The following is a 19,620-nucleotide window of genomic DNA, read 5'->3' as shown; positions in this document are numbered from 1 at the left end:
CATAACTGCTGCATTAGCATCTTAGGGGACATTGATTTATTCATCATATGATATTATACACTAAAAGACCTTCATTTTATCCTGTTTTCCTCCACAGCCTTTCTTGCCCACATAGTTTAGTTGAGAGCCTCTTGCATAAACCCTATCAAGGCTTTGTTTACTTTCATTGTTGAATATCCATCTAAGCTCTTATACTTCTAGCTTTGTAAAGAAGTGGGGACTATTAATCAAATGGCTCTTCTTTGGGCCATCATTTTTGGCAATATCAAAGAAATAAACCATGGAAAAGGAATCCATTAGAATCATCATACTGAGAAAATAGCGTGTATATGGCTAATTACAATAATGCCTCTTAGTAATATCTTGATTTTATACTTGAATACACAGTAGAAAATTGCTCAATGTTCTTACCTCTCTTTATCCACTAAGGATAGAACAGCTATTTTGTACTGACTTTTGTGTGGATGAAATATGTGTGTGTGTGTGGGGGGGGTGACAGGGTGAGGTTGCAATCCCCTGCTTATATAGATTTTGAAATTGTTTTCTTTTACTTTTTCTTTTTAAGTCACATGAGAACCTCATGGTATATAGTGTCACTTCTAAGTGATGCTCAATTATTATTTATCATTAATGTAAGTTTTAGAGGTTTCATAATGGTATAGGTTTAATGAAGTTATTATAGTTTCAAGAGGAGGAGAGGGAAATGACTGTAACTTGCTCCCAGGGACTGGGGAAAATTAAGAAAATAAGAAGAAAATTTAAAAGGAAGGTTGGAATCCATCAGTCTTCTGTGCTTGTCCTTCTCTCTTTTGTCCTCCTCTCTTTCCTCCCCTTCATTGTCATCTTCATCTTCTTTACCTTCATCCTCCCCTCCTTCTTCATCAATATCTTCCAATCCTTCCTCCTCTTCACCACCTTCTTCTTCTTCTTCTTCTTCTTCTTCTTCTTCTTCTTCTTCTTCTTCTTCTTCTTCTTCTTCTGCCACTCCTTCTTCATCCTCATCCACATCAGGAACAAAATAGTACTGCAAGGGACTTGGCCAAATATCATGTTTGATGATGTCTCCTAACTCATCAGCACCTGCATCAGAGTGGTCGGTGAACCAGGTGAAGAAACTCTGGCTCGTCGTGCTGCCGCCTCCTGCTAGCTTTATTCTGTGGTTGACTTGAGTGCTTTGTCAAATCCTTTCCAGATTTCCAATTGATTTCAGTGGATTTGAAGATGGGTCACCATTCTCATTCAGATGAAATTCTTTGGAGAGAACTTTATTTTCAAAGTAAGGATTTTCATCAAAAATAAAAAAAAAATCTATTCTGCCACCTGACTCAGTGTCTTAAAATGCTGTCACTTCCACTCTGGTCAAATAATGCAGAGACTCTTCATCCTCCTTCTCAAAGAGTGCAGACACCTGTGGATGGCTGACAAACATTGTTACCCCAAATTTTTGGATTTTGGTCATCAATTCTAACCTCTTGAGTGAAGAAATGGTTGGTAGAGGTCCTCAACTTATTTGGAGGGAAATACCTTGAGCAAAATACAACAGGAAAAGAATCAGGTCTAAATTCATTTTTTATCCTTTCTTGTCCCCAAAACTGTGTACTCAATATCAATACCAGGCTTGGTCAGAAAAGAGAAAAGCCTTCCAGATCCCTTGGCTGGCTGTGTAGTAATGAATAGAATTCTAGCTTTTTTCCTTTGTCTGTATATTGAGCTCAGAGATTGCACTGTGTACAGACAGTTAGCATTTAAAAAAAGAAAAAGAACTTATTATAGATTCAATGAAACAGTCTGACTTTGTACATGTCTTGTTACAATATCCCAACAGTACAGAATAGATGGATCCAATGGATTTCTCCCTCACATCCATTCCTCGAAATGGGAGCTTGTACTTATCTCCAGATTTGAAAGCTGATGATCTGAAGAGTGGTATTTTTTTTAAAAAAAAGTTATCAACTTTCTGACATAAAGGAACCTCAAGTGGATGACTTTAATTTGAAGTTATTTGTGCTAATCACCCAGGCATCCTATTCAAGGACATGTGATTCAACGTATTTGGATGGTATCTGCAATCCTACATTTCTACAGGACTCACAAGTCATAGGGATCCTGATGTTCAAAGAAGTATGCTTTCTCATAACAATGCAGCCTACATGTCTTATCATGCTTCTTCCCTCTAGATTGGGTACTATTGCTTATTATATCCCGTGCTTCCTAATGGGATGGTCTCACGGCATGGTGATAATTGAAGCTCCTAATTTAGTGGTATGTCCTTCCTTTACCTCTTGTGTACAATTTAAAAACAATTCTTAGGTTGTAGTATTTAAAGTCATGATCATTAAATAAAGAGAGTACCAATTTGAGAGAAAGTGGGGGCAATGGGAAAGGTTAGAGGGAGGAAAAAAATTGAAAAATGAGTCGTTATATTTTAACTAATTTTTTCTTGGTTTTGACTTGTCTCTTGATAGTAAATATTGATAAGGGAAGGAGTACCACAGTCAAGACTGTGACGCCAACCTTGCTGTATTAAAAAACAACAGTCATATTCAGTAATGAGTAGGTGCTACATGTCACAAGATGTCAGATATTCAGTACTGTTCCATTCATTCTTGCCATTGGATAGATTCTGTTATCATCGCAACTACAGGGGTCATAATTACCAAAAGAGCAAGATGATACAGCACTGCTTAAAAAGCACAAAAAGTATTTTACTATGAACATGTTTATTTCTTAGAGATACCTATTCTTTGAGTTTTTCGTACAACAAAACATTTTATTAACTGTAAAATTTATTGATTCAAATGGTATTCTAACTATGTTTAGACTTGCATTTTTTTCTTATGTGTTGTGTGCGCCTCGCTGATGTGTACGCAGTTAATTCTTATAGTAAAAGACCTGGAATTCCTTATTATTTCTATTAACTGGGAGAAAGAATTGGAGCAAAGGAGAAATGGGATTTATAGTTTTAAAAAGATGAGCAACGGAAATTCTTTTTTTTTTATTTTTTATTTTTTATTTATTTATTTTTTACATTTTTTCTCCTTTATTAATTTATTCTTGTTACATCTCAATGGTTATCCCATCCCTTGAATCCTCCCATTCTTCCCTCCCTCCCATTTTCCCCTTATTCCCCTCCCCTATGACTGTTCCTGAGGGGGATTTCCTCCCCTTGTATATGTTCATAGGGTATCAAGTCTCTTCTTGGTAACCTGCTGTCCTTCCTCTGAGTGCCACCAGTTCTCCCCCTCCAGGGGAAATTCTTTAATCTATAATGAAAAATAAAAAAGCAAGGAATTCTGAAAGCTCCTAATGCTGCTGCTGGTTGAGGTGGTTTGTGTGTTTCTATTGGAATACCATTTGCAGTGTTTTTCTAGAATGGCTTGTTGTCTGTGTGTAATTGTCTGGAAACAATAAGAAATTATTTTTAAACTGTTCACTTCAATATGCTACAAAGCTTCTGTATTAGACAATGGCTTATATGTGCTGTAAAAAGAAATGAGTCAACATGAAGCCCAAATCAGAATTTAAATTATCCTGATGTTTTAGATAGACAGGTACTCAGAGGTCCACGCATTGTGAATTTAAAGAGTTGCTAACGACAGGCCTTATTTCCATGGGATAATTGTATAAATAATACATATTAAATTTTAGAGAAAGTCATTGCTTTATGCTTCTTTATGAGAATACGTTGAAAGAAAAATAATTAATAGTGTCTTTCAAGAACAGGCAGAACTATCACAGTGTTATTATCATGGATGGCAAGTAACCACATCCCCAATGCTCTTTGGATAACAAACTCATCTTTGGTTAGTAAAGAATACAATTTGCATCTGGCTTGGGAATTTTCCGGAAATCATTTGTGAAGGACAGTGTATCTGCCTTCCCCTCAGTTGCAATTCTTGGGGCTTTGTCTTTCAAAGATGAATAAGCAGCCAAGCAAGATAAAATAGTGTAAGAGGAAAAAGGTGGGGTGGAATGGAAGTGTGTTAATAATTGATTTAAGCACAAGAAATTCATCCACTTAGTTATCATCCATGTCAATAATATATTAAATTTCTAAAAAAGAAATGAAATGATTACATAAAAATATTAGTAGGAAAAAAATCTCTGACAGAGATTAAAGATCAACCAATCTAGCATCTCTCATCTCTGTAAATTTCTCCCACCCTGATAAAGGTGTGACAAGCCAGTGTTTTCTATCGGTATTTATTAGTTGTTTATCTGTTTTTGTTTTCTAAATAGAAAAGAGCCAATGGCATGTTGGTGAAATTTTTATTATACAATAAGCTACGAGCCACACATCAGAATTACTGACTTTGAGAATAGGCCAAATAGCTAATGTCTATAATTATCCTTACATTTAAGCCTATAAATATTGGTAAATATTGCAGAATTAAGGAGAACATGAATGATAGTTTTTTCTAATACTTCTGTTTTCTTTTAAAACATATCTCCTTGTGACAGTAGTCTAAGTAAATAATGAAATACAATTTTATCATAAATCAAAGGCACATATGAAAGGAGACTAGCATTGTTCCAGGTGTCATATTTGGAAGACCTTGACACTTCCCTCATCAAACATTTGCACAGCTACTAATGATAATTCATGTTCTCAGGTGGTACAGTGTTTTCACTCTGAAAACTTTTTTAGAGACATCAGCACTTTCAGGGGGGAGTGGAAATTGAAACACTGCAATTTTTTCTCTGATAAATATATATCATGTATATTTAATTAGTTATCACTTGAGATATCTGAAGCAATAATTATGCAATAATGTTTAGTTCATATAAGAATGGATCCCTTGAGATCTCATAAAATATGATGCAATTTAAAGAATATTAAATATATTCATCTTTCTGGAATAAAAAAATTACACATGGTAAAAATTCAGCTTAAAGGAAAAGCCACTAAGGAAGTTATCCTTTGAAATAAAATTTGGCCTTCCATTCTCAGTTTTAAAGATAATAAGAAGTAAAACTTGAGGACAGAAAATAAATGTATATTCTTTTGTCAAGTCATAATTCTACATTAGGGAAATAAATAAAGTGTTTTAAATATTTTCAAAATTATATTTTAAAGCATTCATTAAAATAATAAGCATTTGGTTTATTTTATGAAATTTGCACAGTACTCTCAATTATCTGACACTGTTTCCTTTGTATCTGAATAATAATAATTCAATGTCCTGGGATGTAAAATTAATTTTTAACATGTAAAGTTTTAAGGTGGACATAGTGACAAAGCTGCACTTGTAAGGTGGATTTCCAAACTAAGGAAGTAATTTTTACCACCAAACACTTAAGTAATTTCATGGTATATATTATGTTAGGTCTTATGTCTAAACTCTGTGAACTCCACAAGAAAATGAGCCATCTTTGATGGTGTATGCCTATAATTCTGATTTATGTAAACTACAGTAAGAGGATCATTAGAGTTCAAGTTTAGTTTGAACTAATCAACTCAAGGTTAATCTGCATTACATAGCAACACTTTCTCAAAAAACAAAACAACAAACTAGCTGTGTGTTTGTCTGTGTATTTGTGTGTGTCTACTTTTGTTTCTTGCATATGCATATGTTCACAATTGAAAATTCAGAATGCTCTTAAAAATAAAAGTAACTAACTATATATGTATGTATACACACACACACACACACAAACACACATACATTTGTTGCACAATTGAAAATTCATGGCTATAAAAAAAAAGACAAAAGAAAATTGCTGAAGTGGTATTCATTCTTGTGTAGTAAAAAAGCAATTCTATACTTAATCTTATTAGGTCTTTTATTAGAAATAGACTCTGAAGGCAAAATAATGATTGTTCTCCATTGCTAATTTTATATTAGTGAAGGGTCTTGTTGGATAAAAATTACCTTGGCTATTGGACTTTGTCCATGCATAATGGCCCCTGGAAGGAACAGGTCCAAGGTAGAGCAAAGATGGGAACTGAAGGGCAGAACTTAGGTTTCATCCTTTGCAGGCCTCTGTTGTCTTGTACTGCCTTTTCACCCTAGCTTGGTGCAGCTTTACTCCCTCCCCAGGGCACATGCCAAGAAATGAGTGCTTCCTCAATATTTCTCCCCTTCCAAATAATACTTTCTTGTGACTCTGTGCCCAGATCTAGAACAATCCTCCAAGCAATAAAGTGTTAAAAGCCCTCTGCACAAGGGATGTAAGAACCTAGGAGAAAGCTGATGTCTTTCACATGGGTGCCACTTGCATGGGTGTCCCCAAATTGAGTGGATTTAGCTTCAATTTATCCACTCTTTAGTGCTATCTTTCTCTAGGAAGGGGAATTAATCACTTTCTCCCTTTTGGTCTTACAATGAGATAAAGGATAATGAAAACCAACAAGGAGACCTCAATCACAATACCCTGGGGGGGGTCAGTCCTTGGTTGCCATCTCACAGGGGTCACCTCAGACTTCACTTGTCTCTGTTTTGAGGGGACTCAACACCAAGGTAAAGGATTGTAATGCAGCCTGGGCTTGAGACCTAGGGAGTACGTGCCAGAAGAAGCAGAGTTTAATTTGAGGCTTGCAACAATCTTCATTGTGGTTCCCCATCCAAGATGTCCTCTTCAGTCTGATTATGAAAGGAAAACCTACAGGCTTTTACTGGTCCTACTTTGTCTCTTTTTTAAAAAATATTTTTAAATAGTATGCATTTAAATGACTCTTCCTATACTATCAATTACTTATTCTTTCCTTCATTAGAATGAGTGACACATGCAACTTTATATTAGTGTTAAGATAACGTCAATGTTATATTTAGTCCTAGGAACCTTACAGGGATTGTTGATGGTTCTTGCAAATTCTTGTTGGTGAGTGAGTGAAAAGCAGTTCGAAGCTCCTGGATAATAATTTGGCCAACTATAATTTTTACTATTTAAAATGCTTCAAAGTATGTGTGGACTCAAAATGACCTATAATCTTCATCACAGTTTTATTTGTAAAAGAAATTTTAGTATATATGAAGCTCTTCCTACCTGTACACCATGAAAAATAATTTAGGTGGTAGTTTATGTAGACCATATTGTTAATATTAAAAGTCAGCATATCAATGCTATTAACATTCCTAAACACTGTAAGCATTGCTAAAATGACTCCGGGAGACAGATTGTGAAGCAGTTTACTCACAAAATGTCTAGCTAGTACTTACTTATATGCCAGGTCCTAAGACATGTGCTTTTCAAGTGTCTAGGGTGAGGAGAAGGGGTTAGTGTCTGCCTTCTCAGGAAGAGTCCTGTACACGTGGAGTTTCCTCCAGGAAACACAATTCTTTGTTCTCCACTGATGGGGCCACATGGCTAGTAATATGTGGGTATCCGTGACAGTCTGGCAATCTGAAGCTTGAAGAGCTGTGCTGTGCTGATATAAGAAATGAATAAAGACGGGAGTAATCCCTGACATTATGGAAATGTGAAGTAGATGTGAACATGTGACCAACCTTTGCAAAATCATGGTAGGAATACTCTCAAAACATTTACCTAGCATGTTTTATAAAACATGGACATGAAGAAAAAGAAACATGAAGACTAATTTCAGTTGAAGTTAATTTTAACCGTAAAACAGGCAAACGTATTCGAAATTTAGGGAGAATGAGAGGGAACCTGTGCAGGACACAGGGCTGGTGTCCCAGCAGTGACCAGCTATCCCAAAGCCTGCGCTCCATGTGGAGAATTCTGGTTTGGAGAAGCACAACATGAGCCATGATTGAGTGTTTTCACTAAAATTTATCTAAGTAAACTCACCAGTGTCATAGCTAGTGTAAATTCTGCCCTTGGTGTACATGAATGGATCATGGATTGTGACCGTCTGAAAACACAAGGCTGTTTGTATAAAACCTTTCATACTGAAGTGTTCTTTTTAAACATCCCCAACTGAAATGCTACCCATATACTGTCTAGAAACAGTGGGAAAGGAAACAGTTTACTTAATACTTTACTTTAAAGTGGGTAACAACTGAATCAGTCAAAGTTTTGTCATGGTCCATTTGGATTAATAGGCACTTAACTAAGACAACGAAACTAAACAAGCAAAATTTCTTCTTTAAGAAGTGAAAGACAATGTGCCTTCCCTGGCCATAAAACCATCTGTTAAATCAAGCCAAGTAAAAATATTTTTACATTATTTAAAACTGAAGCAAAATGGAAAGAAGTTACCTTCCAGTTTATATCTGTAAATATGCATGCATTGGTACATTAAAATTCACAAATACCAACATAAGATATACTTAACACATTAACAGAAATCATTTGAGTACTAAAATCTATGCACATTCCCTTTGAGCTCTTACATAATCACTGACCACTACTAATAATGTCAAAATAAAAAAAAATTTAACATTTCTATAAGAAGCAAAAACAAAAACCTTGCTTTATTTTAGTAGATGTGTTAAGAATCACTTCCTAGATCAGTTGATGAATACAAATCAGAAACAAGTCCTTGGCACGTAGCAGCACCAAAGAGCACTGGACAGTCTGTGTCTTCCTTAGATAGCAGCCTTCCATTCTCTTGGCCTCCTGAGACCACAAGGCTAGTGTCTAGTCCTTGCTAGTGGACCCTCAACATCTGCCTCCCACTTGTTCAATATATCATCTTCCTAACAATGTAGAGACACCTTAACTGGGAGTATTGCTTAAAATGAGATCTTTTCCAAGTACCCAGTTTACTACAGAGGAGTTAGGATATTTTTCAAAATGCTCACACTAAATTCTTGTTCTTTCTTCTTTTCCCCATAAGTCATCAAAGTTACTTCCCAGCATGAGTAATCCACTATCACGAACCTTTCTTTCAAGGGGAATATGCCAACAGTGATCACCTGCCAATGATTATTTCCATTTTTTTTCTGAGGGATCTAGACTCATATTGTCTGGGTAAGTGGTCCTTTCTGTGCATGTCTGGTATTTTCAATTGTTTTGGAAAGAGTCTCCCTTATCTTTTTCCTTGTGATAAATTCACTCTAAATTGAATGTTTCCTTAAAATGCATACCCTTTCCTTGATGCACTTGAGGAAGGACCAGGAGTTCCTGAGACTTCTTTTCTCTTTCTCACTGTAGTTTGCTCATTGCCACTGAGCTCTTGTGGGACCTGTAGGCTTGCTGATTATTTTATCTTTTGCACTTAATTTAATGTAATTTGGTTTTCTTTCAAGTTTTTAAAAAAGTGATTTCCTTTCTGGTAGCTGCCATAACAAATTGGAACAATGCTGCTATGACTGGAGTGCGAAACATCCCTCAATAGGTTCCCGGGGTTGCACACTGGTCTCCAGATGGTGGCACTATTTTGGAAGCTTGTGAAACCTCTAGAAGTTGGTGCCTTGTTGTAGGATGTCACTCACAAGGTAATGCCTTGAGTTTTCATAGTTAGCCTTACTTCTTGTCTGCTGCTTGACTAACTGTGGATACAGCGTCACTAGCCACATCCTGTTCCAACCATTATGCCTTTCTCCCTTCATGGTGAGCCTTTTTCCTTCTTAAAGTGTAAACCAAAGCAGACCTTTCTTCCTCTAAGTTGCTTCTTGGCAGTTCCTTGGTCACTCATAAGTAAAATAGCAAACATCCTGGCTTGAAAAAGGAAAAGATTCATGATCTTGCAGGGTTTGGGTCTGTGGGCCATACAACCAAGGAGGACAGAACACCTCCAAAGTCTAGTAAACCAGAGAGCAACTTTTTTCACTACGGGAAGAAGCTTCTAGCTGACTAGGATTTCAGTCCATGGGAAGCTGGGAGCTGCTGGGAGCTGCTGGGAGCTGCTGGGAGCTGAGGTCCAATGAACCTGAGAAGGCTCTCTTTTTTTTCTTTTTAAAAATTTTATTATAATTTATTCATTTTACATCCGAGATTGTTAACCCCTCTCTTGAATCTTCTGGTTCCCACCCTCTTCCTCCCTATTCCCCTCCCCTATACTGATAGCCTATATTCCTCCCAAACACAAACGATCAGGCTCTTTTTAAAGTGAAAGATCTATGAACAAATGTCTTGAGTACTGGATTTGTTCAAGATGTGAGCTTCCTGAGAACAAGGAGAGAACCCATGAGACTGGTAACCACCAGCCAGCGTTTCTGATAGAGTAGGGGCATGGGAACGGAGGCTTTGGATTGGCTTTTGGTATATCAGAGTGGGAAGATGCAGGAACGCTTTGAAATTGGGGCTGCACCAGGGGAAGAAAACACGTGTTGCACCAAGGCTTCTGATAGTGCAGGCCCCCAGGAGATAGGGATGGCCTGGAGATGCTCAGGGCACTACACCAAGGTGCTTATCTGAAGTTTTAGATCAGAGGCACAAAGGTCGGGCAGTGGTGGCACATGCATTTAATCCCAGCACTCGGGAGGCAGAGGCAGGCGGATCGCTGTGAGTTCAAGGCCAGCCTGGTCTACAAAGCGAGGCCAGGACAGCCAAGGCTACAAAGAGAAACCCTATCTAAAAACAAAAAATAAAAAGTAAAAAACAAACAAACAAACAAAAACAAAAAACAGCCAAACCAAAGCAAACAACAACAACAACAACAAAAATCAGAGTATATTCGCCACACCACCTCAGAGGCACAGGTGTAAAAACAAAGAGAACCTCCTGGTGAATTCATTCCTTATGTTTTATAGCTCCCAGGCATTGCCTGTTACTTGCTCATTGCTTAACTTCTTCTATTGAATCATTTTATTTCCTGCCCTGATTCTTATATCTCTAAGAATCTGTGTGATTTCACTGGGTGACAAAAATAAATCAGTTTTCTCTTATAGTGTGTTACTGAGTGTATTAGCCACACTGCCTCAGGGCAAGACCCATGCCAACACTAAGTGAATTCAACGGTATTTTTGTAGAATTTTTGTCCTATTTTTGCTTTGTTTAGGTGTGTGTGTGTGTTTCTTGCTATTTTGTTGTTTCTGTCTTGTTTTTATTTCATTTGTAGTTTCAAAAAAGTAAAATAAAAATATACCCCAAGAATGCAAGTTGATGCATGAAAGACCAGACCATGGTTAAGTCAGTGTTCTTAGTACTGATGGCTTATAGCTAAACACCAGTCTGCACTGCTCTCAATTGCAGCGACTATACCAAATGCCACATGGATATGTGTTACTATAGCATTTTAAGGTATAAGTAGATGTAGTTTTGTTTCTAATAATAATCAGCTTATATAATATAGACCATGACACTTTATTTAAGTTGAGGGGAGTATATGATGTCTTCTTTCCTGCTTCCTTTTCTTTGCAGAGGATGAAAATAATGAGCTGCTATGTGGTAAATCTTCTCAAGGATGATTTAACTACCCAATTCCCAGGCACTCTCATGTAGCCCTCAGATATATCTTAATTTGAGGCAATAACAGAGATATCTCAGCACCTGCTCTTGCAAGGTGGTACTAATAAAACACAGCTAACCATAGGGAGCACATAGGGATGTTTTATGACCAGTGGGTGACTGATTGTCTGAATCACAGTGCCTGGTTGCATTGTGATGGAATAATCTGCTACATGAAGTACATTTCTAATATCAATATTTCTAAATGAAATTTATAAGTAATATTAAACAGCAGTGAGTTCTCCAAATGCACTTTCTATTATAGTCAGGCTAGAAATGTTGGGTCTTTTGTTTCAAAATATGTTTATTACATACAAATTGAAGCTGTGTGTACTACATTATCTATTATCTACATTTCGATAGACATAGTGAAACATGGTGTAACTTCAGATTGTTTTCTCAAATACTTATTTATACATAGTGTGTACATGTATACTAGTATGTGAATGTTTATAAATATACTCATTATTAATGTAAATATTTATTATTAATAATTTATTTTGTTTATTAGTAAATTTGAAATTTTATTTAGTTATTTCATTTATGTATATGAATGATTTTCCTGAATATATGCATGTGTACTACGTGCATGCCTGCTGGCTGTACTGTGCAGGTCAGAAAAACACATCAAGTTTCCTGCACCTGAAGTTGTGTTCAGTTTTGAACCACCATGTGTATGATGAGAACTGAACTTATGTCCACTGCAGGAGGAACAAGTGCTTTTAACTTGATAAGTCATCTCTCCAGAACCTTATTTTTAAGTTAACAAGTCCTTCACTTGCTTGGTTAGAGTAACTCCTAAATATTTTATATTGCTTGTGGCTAATATGAAGGGTGTAGTTTTCCTAATTTCTTCCTCTGCATGATTGTTATTTGTATATAGGAAGGCTACTGACTTTTTAAAGTTAATTTTGTATCCAGCCAATTTGCTGAAGGTGTTTATCAGCTGTAGGAGTTCTCTGGTGGAGTTTTGGGAGCCACTTATGTACACTATCATATCATCTGCAAATTTGACTTCCTTCTTTCCTATTTGGATCCTCTTCGCCTCCTTTTGTTGTCTTACTGCTCTAGCTAGAACTTCCAGTAATATATTGAAGAGATGTGGAGAGAGTGGGCAGCTTTGCCTTGTTCCCGATTTTAGTGGAATTTCCTTGAGTATCTCACCATTTACTTTGATTTTGGTTATTGGCTTGCTGTATATAGCCTTAATTATGTTGAGGTATGTGCCTTTTATCTCTGATCTCTCCAAAACATTAAATATGAATTGGTGTTGGATTTTATCAAATGCTTTCTCTGCATCTAAGGAGATGATCATGTGTTTTTTTTATTTTCAGTTTGTTTATATGGTGGATTACATTGATGGATTTCTGTATATTAAACCACCCCTGCATGCCTGGAATGAAGCCTACCTGGTCATGGGGAATGATATCTTTGATATGTTCTTGTATTCGTTTTGCAAGTATTTTATTGAGCATTTTTGCATCAACGTTCATAAGAGAAATTGGTCTGAAATTCTCTTTGTTGGGTCTTTGAGAGGTTTAAGTATCAAAGTGACTATGGTCTCATAAAATGAATTTGGTAATGTTCCATCCATGTCTATCTTTTGGAGTAGCTTGAAGAGTATCGGTATTATCACATCCTTGATGGTCTGGTAGAATTCTGCACTGAAACCATCTGGCCCTGGCTTTTTTGGTTGGTAGACTATCAATGATTGCTTCTATTTCTTTTTTTTTTTTTTTTTTTTTTTTTTTTTTTTTTTTTTTTTTGGTTTTTCAAGACAGGGTTTCTCTGTGTAGTCTTGGCTGTCCTAGACTCGCTTTGTAGTCCAGGCTGGCCTCGAACTCACAGCGATCCGCCTGCCTCTGCCTCCCGAGTGCTGGGATTAAAGGCATGCACCACCACGCCCAGCATGATTGCTTCTATTTCTATAGGGGAAATGGGACTATTTCTTCACTCAATTTTGGCAAGTGAAATTGATCAAGAAAATCGTCCATTTCCCTTAGATTTTCAAATTTTGTTGCATATATGTGTTCAAAGTAAGATCTTATGATTCTTTGTATTTCTTCAGTGTCTGTTGTTATGTCTCCCCTTTCATTTCTGATTTTGCTGATTTGGATACTGTCTCTCTGCCTTTTAGTTTGTATGGCTAATGGTTTGTCTATCTTGTTGATTTTCTCAAAGAATCAGCTCTTGGTTTTGTTGATTCTTTGGACTGTTTTCTTTGTTTCTAATTTATTAATTTCAGCCCTGAGATTGCTTATTTCAAGACGTCTACTCCTCTTGGGTGTTTCTGCTTCTTTTTTTTTTCTAGGGCTTCCTGCTGTGTCGTTAAGTTGCTTATGTGGGATGTTTCCAATTTCTTTTTAAGGGCACTTAGTGGTATGAATTTTCCTCTTAGCACTGCTTTCAATGTATCATACAAATTTGGGTATGTTGTTCCTTCACTTTCATTGAATTTAAGGAAGTCCTTAATTTTTTTCTTTCTTTCTTCCCTGACCCAGGTGTCATTAAGTAGAGATTTGTTTAGTTTCCATGTATGTGTAGGCTTTTTGTTATTTCTGTTTTGTTGAATTGCAGCCTAAGACCATGGTGATCTGATAGAATACAAGGTATTATTTCAATCCTCTTGCATCTGTTGTTGCTTTGTGACCTATTATGTGATCAATTTTGGAGAAGGTTCCATGGGGTGCAGAGAAGAGGGTATATTCCTTTTTGCTTGTGTGAAAGGCTCTGCAGATATCTGTTAAATCCATTTGATTCATGGCATTGGTTAATGATGTTATTTCTCAGCTTTGTTTCTGTTTCAATGACCTATCCTTCAGTGAGAGTGGGGTGTTGAAGTCTCCCACTATTATTGTGTGGGGATCGATGTGTGGTTTTAGCTTCATTAACAGATCTTTTACAAATGTGGGTGCCCTTGTATTGGGAGCATAGATGTTCAGAATTGTGATGTCATCTTGGCTGACTTTACCTTTGATGAGTATGAAGTGTCCTTCCTCATCCCTTTTTATTAATTTTGGTTGAAAGTCTATTTTGTTAGATATTAAAATGGCTACACCTGCTTGCTTCTTGTGACCACTTGTTTGGAATATTTTTTTCCAACCTTTTACCCTGAGGTAATGTCTATCTTTATGGGTGAGATGTGTCTCTTGAATGCAGAAGAATGTTGGATCTTGTTTATGCATCCATTCAGTTAGTCTGTGTCTTTTTATTCAAGAATTGAGACCATTGATGTTGAAAGACATTAATGACCAGTGACTGTTAAGAGTCTTAATTTTGATGTTAGTTCCAGCAGAGTATCTGTGTGGTTGTGTTTTTGCGATGGTGTAGTTATCTATTTCCTGTGTAGTTTTGGTTGTAGCTTGTCCATTTGGAGTGTAATTTTCCATCTAGTACCTTCTGTAAAGCTGGATTTGTAGATAAGTACTGTTTGATTTTGTTTTGTCATGGAATATTTTGTTTTCTCCGTCAATGGTTATTGATAGTTTTGCTGGGTAAAGTAGTCTGGCCTGGCATCTGTGGTCTCTTAGGGTGTGTAGGATCTCTGTCCAGGCCTTTCTGGCTTTTATAGTCTCCACTGAGAAGTCGGGTGTAATTCTGATAGGTTTGCCATTAAATGTTATTTGGCCCTTTTCCCTTACAGCTTTTAATATTTTTTCTTTGTTCTGTATATTTTGTGTTTTGATTATTATGTGACGGGAATTTTTTCTCGTCTGGTCTATTCTATTTGGTGTTCTGTAGGCCTCTTGTATGTTTATAGGCATCTCTTTCTTTAGATTGGGGAAGTTTTCTTCTATGATTCTGTTGAGAATATTTTCTGGGCCTTGAATTCTGGCATCTTTTCTTTCCTCAATGCCTATTATCCTCAGATTTCTTCTTTTCATGGTGTCCTTGATCTCTTGGATGTTTTGTGTCAGGATTTTTCCAGATTTAGCATTTTCTTTAATGGTTGCTTCACTATGATTGTATCTTCTAGATCTGAGATTCGTTCCTCCATATCTTGGATTCTGTTAGACAGGCTTGCCTCTGTGTTGCTCTCCATCCTCTCTGAGCTCTCATGTTCCCGTTTTTCTTCTGTCTGTGTGTTTATCATTCAATCCATTTTTATCTTCATATCTTGAACTGTTTTATTGATTTCTTTCAAGTAATTGTTTGTACATTCCTGAGTTTCTTCCATTGCCTCTTTATAGGCCATAAGAACTTGAACAGTTATATTGATTTCTTTCATCTGGTTGTTTGTATTTTCCTGAATTTTTTCCAGTGACTCTCTATAGGCCTCTTTTATGTCTTGCACCTGATTGGCTGAGTCTTCCAGCATTTTATTACAAATTTTACTTGTTTCTTCCATTACCATCCTCATTACTATGGATTTGAGGTCATTTTCTTGTATTTCTGTTGGGTTTGAGTTCTCTGGGCTGTTTTCTTTGGGATAGCTGGGATCTGGAGATGCCATATTGTTTTAGGGTTCTTTGTATATGATTTTATGCTGTCCTTTAGTCATTTTGCCATCTCTGTTTTTGGCAGATAGCTTCCGGAGTTGGGTAGAGGGAGTCTGAGAATAGATTCACCTGTTTTCTCACGAATTCCCTAGGCTGGAAACTCTGATACTTCACTTTTCTGGATGGCAGGAGGCCAGCTCTGTACTTTGGGTCTCTCATAGCCAGTGATCCCCAGCTCCACTGTTCTTGTCCTGCCTCTCAGAATGTGTGCTGGGTCAGGCCAAAGTGTCCACAACCTTGCTCTCCAGGGACTGAGGCAGGTCACGCGGAGGGGGTCTGATGGTCACTCTGCTGCCTGTCTCCATGAGATTTCCTTAGTCCCAGAGCTCTGATGTTCCACCAGTCTCTCGTTCCCGGTGGTGTTTTGGGACCCAGACCATTGGCAGACTCCAGGTTAGGGTCATGGGTCCAAAACCGCGCACACACTGAGTCCAATTAGTGTCTATGGACCCAACCTCAGCGTTGAGTCCAGTTTGCCTCTCTGTACACAAATAGGTCTTGGAGCCTAATCCATGCACTTAGTCCAGGTAGGGCTGAGTCCACCCAGGGTCAGCGGCCCAAACCGCACACTGAGGTCACTGAGTTCAGCTAGAGTCTCTGGGCCCTAACTGTCCGCCAAATCCATCTAGGTTCTCTTGGCCTGAATCACACACCAAGCTCAGCTAGACTCTCTGGGCCCAAACTACCTGGTAAGTTCAGCTAAGTTCTTTGGGCCCAAGTTGTTCCCCAAGTTCAGCCAGGGACTCTGGGCCCATACTGCGAGCTCAATTCAACCAGGGCCTCTGGGCCCAAACTCAGTGCCAAGCTCAGCTAGGGACTCTGCACCCAAACCGCATGCTCAGTTCAGCTAGGGACTCTGGGCCCAAACTGCATCCTGTGTCCAGCCAGAGTCTCAGAGCTGGGACCAAGCATTAAGTTCAGCTAGAGTCTCAGGTGCCGAACCACGCACTGAGTCCAGTTTGGGTCTCAGAGCATGAGCTGCGTGCCAAGCTGAGCTTGGGTCATGGGGCCCAAACCGTGAACAGCTAGGGTCGCAGGACCCAAATATTGCACTGAGTCCCCTCTCCCGTAGCAATTTCCACCAGTCACCATGCCAGTCACCTCTGCTGGGGGGTTCCCAGCTGCAAGCCTCAGCCACCTCCACTGCTGCTCTCGTCAGAGAACTTCCATGCTCCTCCTGTGTGCAGGAGTACACAGATTTTCTGTATTTTGGTCCTTTTGAACTGTGAAGTACTCCCGCTGTAGTGGGGTGGGGAGCTTGGTGTTACTGGTTAAGAATTCCATACAATTCCCTGAATCGTTTACTGGAGTTTCTAAACATGGTCCACACTGCTGCCATCTTGGATCTCTGCTTTTATACATTTTTAATGTTATTTTATTTTTATTTTTTTACATATACATTTATATTATTACACATATACAAAAAACTACCCACAGCAATAAGAACCATGACATAATCAGGAATTATGTAAATGTTACATTCTTAGTGTTTTGGATATTTGTATTTGACATCCTTGAAAAAGACATCGTTTCTATCTTGGTGAGTCTAAAATTATGAATGTAAATCAATCTCTATCACATCTTGTGATTATCAACTTAAAACATCTATCTAGATCTAAAAACATCTTAACTCCTAAACAACTAAGCTTCACTGTAAAACTAAGCTGCCTGATCTTCAACTACATCAGAGACTTGAGGAGGAATAAATTTGATTACCTGAGTATACAAGGAATGCAGGTTAGTAGCTTTCCAAATGGGAAGATGACAGAGATGGTTTTCTACCTGAATAGTCACTCCAAACTCTCTATTATGTTGCTGATCAGATCATGGTCATGTCAATTACTAGTCTACTTTTATCACAAGAATATACATCTTAGGTGTGGCAGATAGATATGATTTTATAGAAAGATAAGGTAGGATAGTTAGATAAGGTCTTCACAAACCTCAGAGACATGCAGAATATATCATTTAAAAATGTTTTTATTATTTTAAAGTTTCACTGACAATGAGACAGGTTAACTCCTGGCAACACTCAACCTACATCAAAGAGGATGATGAGCATCAAAGAACCTCCTTATGGAGATGGCTTCAAATGTGGCCAATAAGCCACTGGACAAAATGTCTTTGCTTCTACCACAGACAGAATTCTGCCTAAAAAAGGACGAGCTTGGATGCAACGCAGGCTAAACCAATAGCCAAACTCTGCCAAGACAGAGTAAGCAAGTCCTTAATAGATCCTGCCTCACAAATATGTCTGTCAGATATATTGGGCCAGAAGGCTGAAGAAGATGCTCCAGCTTTCATACATTTGTTGATAGAGTGTATCTCATTGGGCAGGCTATCCTGGCTTGACTATGAGCTTTTGGCATCTGCCTGGTTCTACCTTCTGAACACTGAAACTGACAGCAATTGTCTCCACTTCATGCTCAGATTCTTTATGTTGAATCTTAGGAAGAAATGCAGGACCTCATACTTGTGGAGCAAGTGCTTTTCCGACAGCCATATCTCCAGCTTATATGTAAATGATTTAACACATAATTTACTATATAATTTATCACTTAACATATAATTTACTATAAATAATTATTTTTAACTTGTGTTTAATAAAAAATATCATTACGTATTGTTCTGTGTACTTAGGAAATACATTAACTATAGTCAACATTGACATGGGGAACCTAATCTAACATGACCAGTGATATATGCCAAGAAAGGAATTTCAACATCCAGGATCAAATACTAACTGCTCAAGTAAATTATTCTAAATTGATTGTGGGATAGTATGTGAGAGTAATATCAAACAAGTTGAAATATTAATTGCTCATCATATCGTAATTGATGGTTAAGCAAAATAATATTTAAAAATATTCAAAGAGGTATTCAATGTTTAAATAAGGCTAAACAATCCCGTTTGCTACACCTCAAACATTACAACAAAGTAAGAGCCATTTTCAGCTGACATTCACAAGCTGAAGGAAAAGAAAAGTGAGTAGAAGTTTTTTATTTATTAAAAATAATAGAAGGGTGGAGATGACTAAATTAGAATATGAAGGACAGAGCCATTTTTTATTTTTATTTACTTATTAATTGTTTTAGGTTCCACATTTTTATTTTTGATAATTTAATACATATATACAATGTACATTGATCATATCCACCCATATATTATAAAACTTTTCAACTATTATTTGCTGATCTTTATTAGAAACAATCTCTAGCAATCTGAGAGATTAAAAATGGACTTGCAGTAAACTCAGGCAAAGAGTCCCCTCCTTCTCAGCCTTTCAGCTTCGTAAACCTGGACAAAAATGCTATCTTTGAGGTCCTGTCTCCTTAGTAGGCTTCTACTCCTCATCATAACAATATCAGATCAGAAGAATGTGGAAAAATCTAATTCAGTCAACCAGGGGCAATCTGAATATATGGCTGGGATCAATAATAGTTCTTCAGTTTTTCCTGTTCACAGGTGAACAAAGATCACTAGGTCCTTCCTGTTGAGTGTTAAGGGTTTATAAAGTCTCCTAAAACTTCTGGATCCAACCTTGGTCACACACTAATACCTAAACTCCTGCATCCCTAAATTCTCTAAACTGGAAACTGTAGCATGGATCTATTAGATTAGGGAGCCAATAGATGATTTTTGATGAAGTATCCTGTTCTGGAAATCAACACACAGCTGAGGGCAGCTCTTTTCTGCCTATCTTCCTCAAGAACCATTAGTGGAGTTGTAAGCACCATTTGAAGAGATGAAAGCCACACTCAATAGCTGACTGTATCTCTATTACATTGACCACATTGGCCCAGCTGCTCTGAGATATGGTGG

General features: G+C 37.5%; 1 pseudogene across 1 annotated transcript in view; it reads right to left on the bottom strand.

Moving 5' to 3' along the window:
- Positions 1 to 676: 676 nt before the first annotated feature.
- The window catches only part of LOC311608809 (protein SET-like), a 35,660-nt pseudogene continuing 16,716 nt past the window's right edge, over positions 677 to 19,620 (bottom strand). The window contains exon 2 of the transcript in view: positions 677 to 1,471. The product of the transcript in view is annotated as a protein SET-like (transcript). The remainder of the gene's footprint in view (positions 1,472 to 19,620) is intronic.

The sequence above is a fragment of the Acomys minous genome, assembly GCF_964271855.1.
Source record: "Acomys minous genome assembly, chromosome: 11".
Lineage (NCBI taxonomy): Eukaryota > Metazoa > Chordata > Mammalia > Rodentia > Muridae > Acomys > Acomys minous.
The sequence above is the reverse complement of the archived record's forward strand: the minus strand, read 5'-3'. Positions and strand labels throughout refer to the sequence as shown.